The sequence below is a fragment of the Nicotiana attenuata genome, unplaced genomic scaffold (assembly GCF_001879085.1).
Source record: "Nicotiana attenuata strain UT unplaced genomic scaffold, NIATTr2, whole genome shotgun sequence".
NCBI classification, from domain to species: domain Eukaryota; kingdom Viridiplantae; phylum Streptophyta; class Magnoliopsida; order Solanales; family Solanaceae; genus Nicotiana; species Nicotiana attenuata.
In genome coordinates this window covers 235,581-245,782 of record NW_017670945.1, presented here as the reverse complement: position 1 = coordinate 245,782, position 10,202 = coordinate 235,581, and the positions used below count along the sequence as shown (strand labels likewise).

At 36.7% G+C, this 10,202-nt stretch overlaps 1 pseudogene; it reads right to left on the bottom strand.

Moving 5' to 3' along the window:
• Window positions 1–4,980: 4,980 nt before the first annotated feature.
• On the bottom strand, window positions 4,981–9,920 carry LOC109244686 (annotated as a pseudogene).
• Window positions 9,921–10,202: the final 282 nt, after the last annotated feature.

Sequence of the window (10,202 nt, the reverse complement as noted above, 5' to 3'; positions counted from 1 at the left end):
CTAAGATGAGGGTTTGAGGATTATTAAAGTGAGAAACTCAGGTTAGACATTTGGAGCTGTCTAGACCAAAATCTGTACGGTGTTGGATGATTAAAATAATAAGACACACGCGCCAATATAGGGTGAGAACACCGTGACATGTGTTTCATACCACGTGTGCTATCGACCATGGGATAATGGAAGAATGAATCCCTGCTTCTTCATTGTGTGAGATCCCAAAGAAGTTACATTAACTTTTATTGGAATACCCTTTGACTTTTTGCTGTTTCTTGAAGTGTCAATCAGTATTGCTACTTTAGCATGTTACTAATAGCCATGAGTGATTCGGCAATGCAGTGCATGTCTAGGAAAGCAGTTGATTTGGAATGGAAAGATTCGAGTAGAAAGGGAAGACGACTAAAAAATTAGTAATTTAACTTGTATTCATAGGTCGACCATTACACTTACCATGAGGGTATTGGGTGTAATTGTGGATACAATATTATATGAGAACTCGAGTTTGCCTCTTTTGAGGATGAGGGATCGAATAAGTAGCTACTGCAATAGCGAATGATGTCTGGGGTATTGCGAGTAATAATATCCTCATGCTAGTAGTGAATCCTTTCCATATGTGATTGGACTTCTATATAGAGCTTTAGTACAACCTTTAATTGGTTTTGGAATTTTAAAGCTCTTTGTGCTCGCAGGTCGCACCAACTATTTGCCAGTATGAAAAGTGTGTTAAAGACATCGGTCTAGCCCACTATGAGCGAAGTGGGAGATGTTGGATTATGGGTCATGGGTCGCTCCATGTGGGCTAACCCGACCCGGTTAGGAGAGATAAGGGAGAGAGGTTAAAGGGAAGTTACCACTAGAGCACAAACACCCACTAAACTGGACGTGCAAAAGTGGGTTATCTTCCTAAAACCGCTATTACTCTCCCTATTTATCTGAATGAGATAATACAGAACAAAAGAGCGTAAGTTTTTTCTCAAACTCAAGAATTTTCTCTGACTCTCTTCTTCTCCCAATGAAGAACACACACAAGTAAGGGCATCTAATTGGTGGAAGACTAACTTTATTTCCTAGTGATTCAAAGTTCGATTTGGGGCAATTGTTTCGGTGGTGAGTTCAACAATTCTTCCGCTGGGTTGACAGGTACGCTAATGTTGTTCTCGCCCCACGATTGTTAATCTAACAATCTTCAAAAGGTGCAATATTTTCTGTCGAAGGCGATTTTGATGTACTTTTGAGAGTGTATTCAATTAGCATATGCTTGTTGTCCTTTGCCCTGCAATGTAATAGTAGATATTATGGTTTTTTTTGGAGAATATGGTATTAAAAAATAGAACGTATAGGTGTGCAAATAAAATATACCAATTCATTAACTTTTCTGCATGCGGGTACAAAGTGTCCATAAAGATTGAGGAATTGAACCTTGTTGTTAGTCGGACCTCTGCATATCATATACTTGTTAATGAATAAATTTAAACATAAATCTACATGTGTGATAAAAAGTAACTTGGGAATACCTTGTATAAAGTTAGAAACAACTATTCGTTTTGCAACAATAACAGGATATCTATGTAGTTGATGCAGTGTGTTCCATCGTTGTCAGCCAATTCTCCTCATATAGTAAACAGAAAAGATTTTTTCCTATGATATTAAGGATGCAGTGTTAAATACATATTTTGTTGTTAGAGGTAGTTAAAGTGTATATTACTTACTTGTCGTCTATGAGAATAACTTCTGAAATCATTTCATGATACCGCAATTTGCCACAACTGCCACCAAGTCTGCTTTAGAAAAGTATGTGGGTATAAAAGTTGAATGCAACTATTTAAATTTGATAATGAAGAAGCGTAGTTTCTTTACGGCAAAAATGAAGTAGTATAGAGTGATGTTTGTTTACCGAATTCATCTCCTGGAATCTGTTTCTCGATATCGGCAAAGCACACCATGTTTAATTTCGTAGGCAACGATAACATTGATTCTTCTTCACTGTTCTCAATAACTTCTTCGACAATACTGAAGGTATCGACGACCCATTCAAATCTGTGCATGAGTATTGCAAAATGTGACGGTTCCCTAACTTTAGCTGCTGAGCTGAGGTATGTGTGGAAATATTTGAATATGTTGTCATAATGTGGGACTTCAGGACCATATGTTATGATGCAGATTTGGTCTTCCTGCAATTTGTTAACATCTAACATGGAGAACGTCTTTACAGATATGGTAGAAGCTTATTACTATGTAGTTGAGATGTTTGTGAACTTACATTTTCGTCGTGGACGATGGTTGTTTGAAAGTGCACCCGGTGATCTCTGCTAATTTTGGGTCGGATTTTGTCAACAACTTGTATTTTACAAGTCCAATCTCTAGTAAATGGCGTTATTTCATGGATGGTATATCGCTGCTCCATTTTTTGAGTATCTTACAACCTGTTAGGAATGAAATTATAGGACAAAGTAATTGAGCGTAAGGAATTATATAAAGAAAAAAATTGAATATTAGACGTAACGATGGGGATAATTAAACTTAGCTTTAAGAACATTAAAAAGTATATGAATGGAGTACCTTGGTTTTTGGGTTAAAACTTACAGTGTAGCTGAAAAGTGAAACACAGTGAAGGAAGAATGAAAGCAGAAGATTAGCCCAAGTTTGCCTGTGACTGTTAAAGAAACTTATGCCATGTTGTGCACAAGTGTCAACAAAATTTACAGGTGTTGGTCTTAAATTGCAGGTGTAAGCTAAGATTTATCTTCAAATGACTTGCGTGTCACCGTAGTTAGTGCATTAAGAAATTATTGTCAGCAATTAAATCATCTGATAGTGGCATTACATCATATTTAATTCTCCTATATATAAAGTGCCTAAGGAACATGTTTTGCTGATAGGAGTTTGGCGTCATGCCGCTTAAACTTTTATATTTTTGTCCTTGGTTTTCAGTATTATAACGTTTGTTGCCATCGAATAATTTTGTAAAGGTAGAATACATAGACAGATACTTAAACTATCAAAGAAAGTTCACTTGAACACCTCAACTAAGCCATTTTCCACCGAAAACTTTTACTATACTTTGATTGCACCAGTTTAACACAAAACACTGACATGGCAAAAAGATTGTAGTTCACGGCTCTTAGGCGCGTGATTGGATCTGATTTAATATTTTCCTTTTCTTTTTATCTGATTTAATATTTTCCTTTTCTTTTTATATTTTTCTCCCCAGAAGTTCATCATCACCCTCTCTCTCCTCCTCCACTATTCCGCTTCCTCCTCCATTGTCATGGTGAAAAATAAGAGGAAAACCTTCCAAATATTGTAGGAATTTCGCTGGTACATAAAAAGAGAAAATTGTTGGGCCCTCCATTTATGTTGCTCTGTTCGATGATAAATTTGTTGAAATTCTTGTTACCCGGTTCTTCAAAAATTCGAAGCTTAAGAAAAATTAAAATTTTCATATTATTGCTGACAATATCACTTGATTTGTTTGTGGTTATTGGAATTTCATATAACTTGATTTGTTCTTGAATATACCAGCGAAAGAAGAACCTGGAATATTTGTTCTTGTTCTTGAATATACACGGCCCCCCCAATTTTTGGTAAAGAAGAACCTGGAATATTTGTGGTCATTCACACTTGATTTGTTCTTGAATTCCATAGATGTGGGTTGGTTGATTTTGACCCAGAGATAGTTTGTGGTTATTGGAATTTTTATGGACAATTTTGTTCTTGAATTTCAAGAAAATGTGATATCCGGTCAATTTACACCATGTGAGCTTTACCAAGCTTCACTGTAAACACCCAGATCTGAAGGAATTTTGAACCCCAAAAAACATTGACATAAAATTCTCCCTTCCCCAGCTCTGAAAAACGTGTCAGTTTTTAATTGGTTAGATTATTCATGCTGGAAGCGAGTAAACACACGCGTCAAAAAATTTATAAGCTCTGGTCGGACGTGTTAAACTGGTGCAGTCAAAGTATAGTAAAAGTGTTTCGGTGGAAAATGGCTTAGTTGAGGTGTTCAAGTGAACTTTCTTTGATAGTTTAAGTGTCTGTCTATGTATTCTGCCTTTTGTAAATGAAGGGAACTTCATAGGCATTTTCAAAGCCCACCCACGTATGCATAGTCCATCATTTGTTATTACTATCACAGGGACACATGTGAAGAGCTAAATGAACAGTGGACCCATTTGTTTAGGTGTGTTCCCGAGATATTATACTTTATTACTAACAATGTACGCCCCTTTCATCTTTATCTTTGCTGATCTCCAGGGGCAAAGTCACCTTCTGTTAGGGGTGAAATATTACGAAAAATTACACTATATTTATAAGTAAAATATTAAATTTTAGATGGAACAAAAGATTACACTGTAATTTGGGAATAACTAACAAAAAATTTGTTGTACTTACCCACTTTACCTGTGAAAGGAAAATTGAGGGAAGACAACGCACAACAAAAGGGTAAAACAGTATCTAAAGTGGCAACATCACGGGTAACGTTGAAATTACAGTGGAACACCTTTCAACAGAAGGTTCACATTTGAGGAGATTAACAAATTAATACCATTAAAAATACGGCACTAAGTTTTCAACATTTTATTAAACATGAAAGAAGCAGCAGTGGAGAAACACACCAGTAAATAACTGCTTGAAGATGAAAAACCAGTAAAGCGAGAGAAAGCAGAGATCGTCGAGAGGTGGCCAGAGAGATTCAGAACTTTCATATAGTGTTCTACAATAACACTCAGTTAAGTTAGGCAGATAGCAAAAATGGGAGTCCACGCGTTGGCCAGCAGCAGAAAGAGTCAGCGATAAGGTTGAGCTCGGAGTTATTGAAATTACATAAATGCCCACAGACAAATTAGAAAATGCAAGAAAATACACACGTTGACGGAAAGGTGCCTGTGTTCCCCTTCTAAGAAGTAGGAATTCATGCAATGTATCAAAAGCCATACAATCGAATAGTTGAGTTAAACAGCGGGGGGGGGGGGTGGGGTGTAACGGTAAGAACTAACAAAATGATCTGCCGCCAAAGAAATAACAAAACTTTTAACTACTGTTGCCTCATTGAAAAAAATTGCGTTTCCCTGGTAAAATGCCTAGTTAGAGTAATGATGAAGCCTACCTAGGACCTCCCCCTCCCCCTCCCCAACCCCTACCCGAAAAAGGATGAAGAATATTTTTCACTCCTAAAATGTTCAGAAATCTATAACTAGAATGCCTACTATTGTAAAATACAACTACGTTTGGAACAAAATTCCAAACCATATCACCAAAGAATTTTAGTCCAGCGACGCCCCTTATCTCCACATCAACCAATGGTGCTTGGATTATCTTTAAACTTGCTAACTCTGGATCTTTAGTGATCATATCAAGAGCACGCATCTGATCCTGTAACGTATAGAACAACTGAGACATCAGCAAAACTATGCAAGAGAAGATCAGGGAAATTAGAGATTCATAGTATAATGCAGTTTCTAATTCAAGCTAAAAGTTTCAAGTTCTTGAATTTGCACTTATAAGATTAGAATATAGATGTAAAGGATTAGATTGGTTTGTGTTGACATCTTGTCATGATATAAACCCCTTATATGACAGATAAATTTGGGCCATTTGTTAAATGACTGAAATTTGCATCAGGAAAGGTACCATAAGACAGAATAACTTCCCGTGAGAGATAGAGAAAATACCCAGAAATCCTAGTAATTTTTCTCTTCTACATCTTCTCGTTTTACACTCTCTATGTAACAGCATAAAACATCAGCCTAATCTAAATCAACATTCATATTACTTGGATTCAAGTTAAAGAATTAATGCCACTTCTTTTATCAACGCCAAGCACATTTTCATTTGTGAATCTCCAATCTGGCATCCTATTTCTGCTATAACATATAGTAGCTCTCAGTGCCCCGTAATGAAATCAAAAGCATGCTTGATTTATGATGTATTGGTTTGGTCATGAGTAACTTTTCTCGTGCAAAGTTTGTTACAAGTTGCAGATGTAGAAATTAAAGGATAATGTGACACATGGAAAAAACTTGGCGGAACCCACCATACGACAAGTTATGAAACAGTTAGCATTTCCATAAAGCTGAAGACAACAGAACCAATGTGTTTCCCCTAAAACCTCATTGAAGAGGACATCTTGGAACAATGAAACATACACATGGTGGAAGTGTACATTCAGGATTTCCATGCCTTCTTCCCTAACTTCTCCGAAAAGGGTATCTACAGGGTCTTTTTAAAAAGAATTACATCTTGTTTGCTCAATAACTGAGATATATCAATGGTTTGACACATATAAACGATTCAAAAGAAATTTATTCCCTATTAGAAATTCGGACACCTAGCTCAACTTCCTTTAGTACATACTTCCAGGTGATGCAAAAAAGATATGCAAGGGAATCTCCTGCAAATCCTGTGCACAGGGTATTCTTTTATGTAACTTAGGTTAATACTTCACAAAAGAAAAATCTCGTTTAGCAGTATAATTGTGAAGGATTTAACTTAAAAAAGAGAAATCATTTGGATCAGAATCAACCATTCACTAATTGGAGATATGGGATGAATCAGAATATTTTTCGCTAGACGGAACATTTGAAGAGTCAACTGTTACCTTTCTTCTCATCACGCAGAACTTGCAGTCTGATGTAGACGGAGGTAGGACTTGGTTGACAATAAATCTTCTTACTGGGACAGTTTCCTTCTTCAAGGATGCACAGAGCCGTGAAGACTCATTTGCTGCCATAACCTGTACGGAATGTTTTTTTTCCACAAAGAGGTCACTCAACAATTTTTTAAAAAGAAGTTGCAAGCACAGGCAAAGAATAGCTTGTCCTACATGATAGATGTTTGGGTCAATTCATATTGATCAGTTTCCCATAAGTACACATAGAGCGGTAGAGGTACTACAGGCAAATGTGTTTAACTGAGCAAGGAAATCCTGATAATAATACTTGAGAAGCAAATATAATAGAAATGACACTGGCCTCCGAGACAATAAAAAAATAAGCATAAACGATACCACAGGGCAGCATACTTGCTTATCTAGTGCTCCAAGTATTATGAAAAGCCCTAAAAAGAAGGTGAGCAGCACAGAAAGATAATTATGCAGCAATTAGCTGCACTCATCTTATCTCAGATAGACCCCAACGAAAGTTGTACAATCTTATCTTCCCACCACGTGATATAGAAGGATTAAGATGAATGCACAAAGAAATGAAGGTTTTTTTGTTGGGTAATTGAATAGAAGATTAAGCGGAAAAAAGGAAAATTGTTAAAGAGTTCAAGAACTTGTCACAAAAGCAGCCTTTTTCAACCAATGAAGTCACCAAAAACCAACATCTTTCCACAGCCATGATAGCAATGTTTTTTTTAGTTCTTTAGTTTCTCTAATATGCATTACTTAATTTGATCCATATTTTTCACCCCTGAGAAAATATTCTGTAGAAGCCTCCATATGATGAATAATATTGGACTTGCCGGTATGACAACCCAACTCTAAGGAACACAAATCACATTAAATGAAATCACAAGAGCTGGGGGATGCTATTTATGATTGGACGCTAAAGTTAGAGAACTGATTTGTTGCAAACTTATGCTGCCTAGCTCTTAAGTTAAAATAAGAAGACAAGGAATTTGGCGCATTACGGTGGGAATTGTCACAATGATAAACTCTGTAGTTGCTGAATCACGGAAAAGAACTCGAACTTTTGCCATCCTCTCCCTTAATTGCTCAAGCTTGTCACTCTGCAGTGAAAAGAAATGATGCTCAATGCAAAGTAATTAGCACAGCAGGAAAGCTAGTATTGCAACTTTAATGCTTACATCAGCATTTTCTTGTGGCTCCGCCTTGTTGAACATGGAATTTAAAGCTGAAGTTGCTGATGCTATTTTCTTTTTAAGCTGTGACACACGAAATAGTACTTATAATGCTGAAGTGCCCAAAAGTAATACTCTGCTTGACAAACTCGAAATGAAAGGTCTGTCACAAAGTTTCACATTTATACATGCTAAAACCACTGGAATAAGTTATGGTTCAGAGGAGAAGAAAGACGTATCGGCTTGAGGGTTCTCATTCTTAAACATGGAAACAATTTTTGATGGAAGAAATAACCTATAATGTCCTAGTAGCATAACAGTATTTACCTTCATCATCTTGCCTATTGATGCATCCAAGAAGTCTGGAAGTGATAGTAGTCTAAGTGTGTGCCCCTGCAGTATCAACATGTAAATGCAAACTTTAAGCCCAGAGAACAAATTTTACAATTAAGCCAATTTCTTTCAACTCACCGTTGGGGCTGTGTCAAAAACTATGCGAGAAAAGCTACTATAGTCTTTTGAATCAAGAAACTGCATGACCTGCAGAACCATCCTATGGTCAAAGAGACTGGAATAAGACAACAATAAGACAGTTGTTTATGTGGAGTATTAATACTAAAAACAGCATCAAACAATCACTATACATGCCTTGGAAATTGCAATAGCCTCATCTAGACCAGGTGGAGGAGTGTCCAACAGCTCTCCAAGTTTTAGTTCTCCCAACTATCACAAGTTAATAAGAGCAGAGTCAGATACCACAAGGAATCTTGCGAACATCGTACTTTGCCGATTGCCAAAATCAATTTTTATTTAACAGTTGCTCTTTCAACTGCTGCAATAGAGAAATAAACTTGAACCTGACCTTAACATGTAATGTCGAGTTTAGAGGCTTTACCAATTGAAACAACAACAAGAGACATGGTGAATTGCTTAAAGAACTATGATTAAATCAGACACAGCTAAATTGGTAGTTGTGTAATACTCCCTCAGTTCCCTTGTACTTGTCCAGTATCAGTATACTATAAATAGATTTTCCCTTTTACTTGTCCACCTTAGCAAATCGAGAATTAATTATATTTTTCCAATTTTACCCTAATCAGTATGTAACTATTTCCCAAACTAATTGGAGTAGCAGTAGTCAAATTTAGATTTCCAAAATACCATTAATAAGGATAATTTAGTAAAATAAACACCTAACTAATGCTTTCTTAAGGGGAGTGCAAAATGCAAACTGGACAAGTAAAGGGAACAGAGGGAGTAGGAAACGAGGAGAAAGCGAGAAACCAAGACTAGGCACGCACAGTTAAAACCAAATGAAATGAGAGGGATTTATTTGGAAAAGAAAAAAAATGAAATATTTTGCTTGTGCTGTCACCTGCTCAGCAAGCATTCCGAGACCCATGCTGTCCATAAAATCTTTGACACCTCTGCCACCTTGTAGTTCGCTTGTAGCACGGTGCTCTTCCCTTGTTTCTCAGGGTTTATCTATTTGAACAACAGTTTACTATATGATATATTTGTCTTAAACAAGTGGATACTTGCTCTAAGTTCCAGCATCACAATCATAAGAAAGAGATATACCTCTAGTGCATATAATGGAGAATCCACTCCTTGAACCGGAACAAGTGCCCCTCCAGTCAAATCCTACAGAAAACACAAAATAATAAATACATTAACTTTTACCCTCTTTTGGAACAATTTTAGAAGAGAAGTACATAGCAGTTACCTGATCAAACGAATCACTCAAAGAGCGGGCAGGGTCAGTTGAAACAACAAGAGTCGGGTGACCATGATTTGCAAATTTTACTGCCAGAGAAGCAGCACAGCTAGTCTTCCCAACCCCTCCTTTCCCACCTAACATGAAATACTTCCGCTGTGTCCCCCGAACCATCTCATTGAAGCCAACAAAGCTTCAGTGGGAGTTGTAACCGATCTTACTACAAAGATAAGAGGAACTTAAAACAATCACAAAGTTGTTCTTTATAAAACATCTTAAACATTATTCCGTGTAATGTCAAGAAAACGTGAACTCATGCTCTTTTTTTAAGGATTCAAGTTGGCATTTACTGTTTACTGTTATATGCAAAAGTAGCTGTGCGGATTCTTGTTTCACACATATTTGTCTTAAGTCTTAACAATCAATAGCTACACTAGATATAGTATAACTTGTCGTTAGAACTCGGGTGGAGTCGACAGAATGCATAGAGAAAGATACAAACAAACTAAAAAAGCAGGGTTTTTAATGTTGAATTGGCTTTAAAGATGGGGTTCCACAAATCTTCCACTGTTGGTCTCACACAAATACCTAAGTAGAATCAGGACTACTGGCTTCTCTTTTGAGAAATAATTGACAAAGTTGAATCACTCCTTGGCATTTGCATTTTTCAAGTCTGAATTCA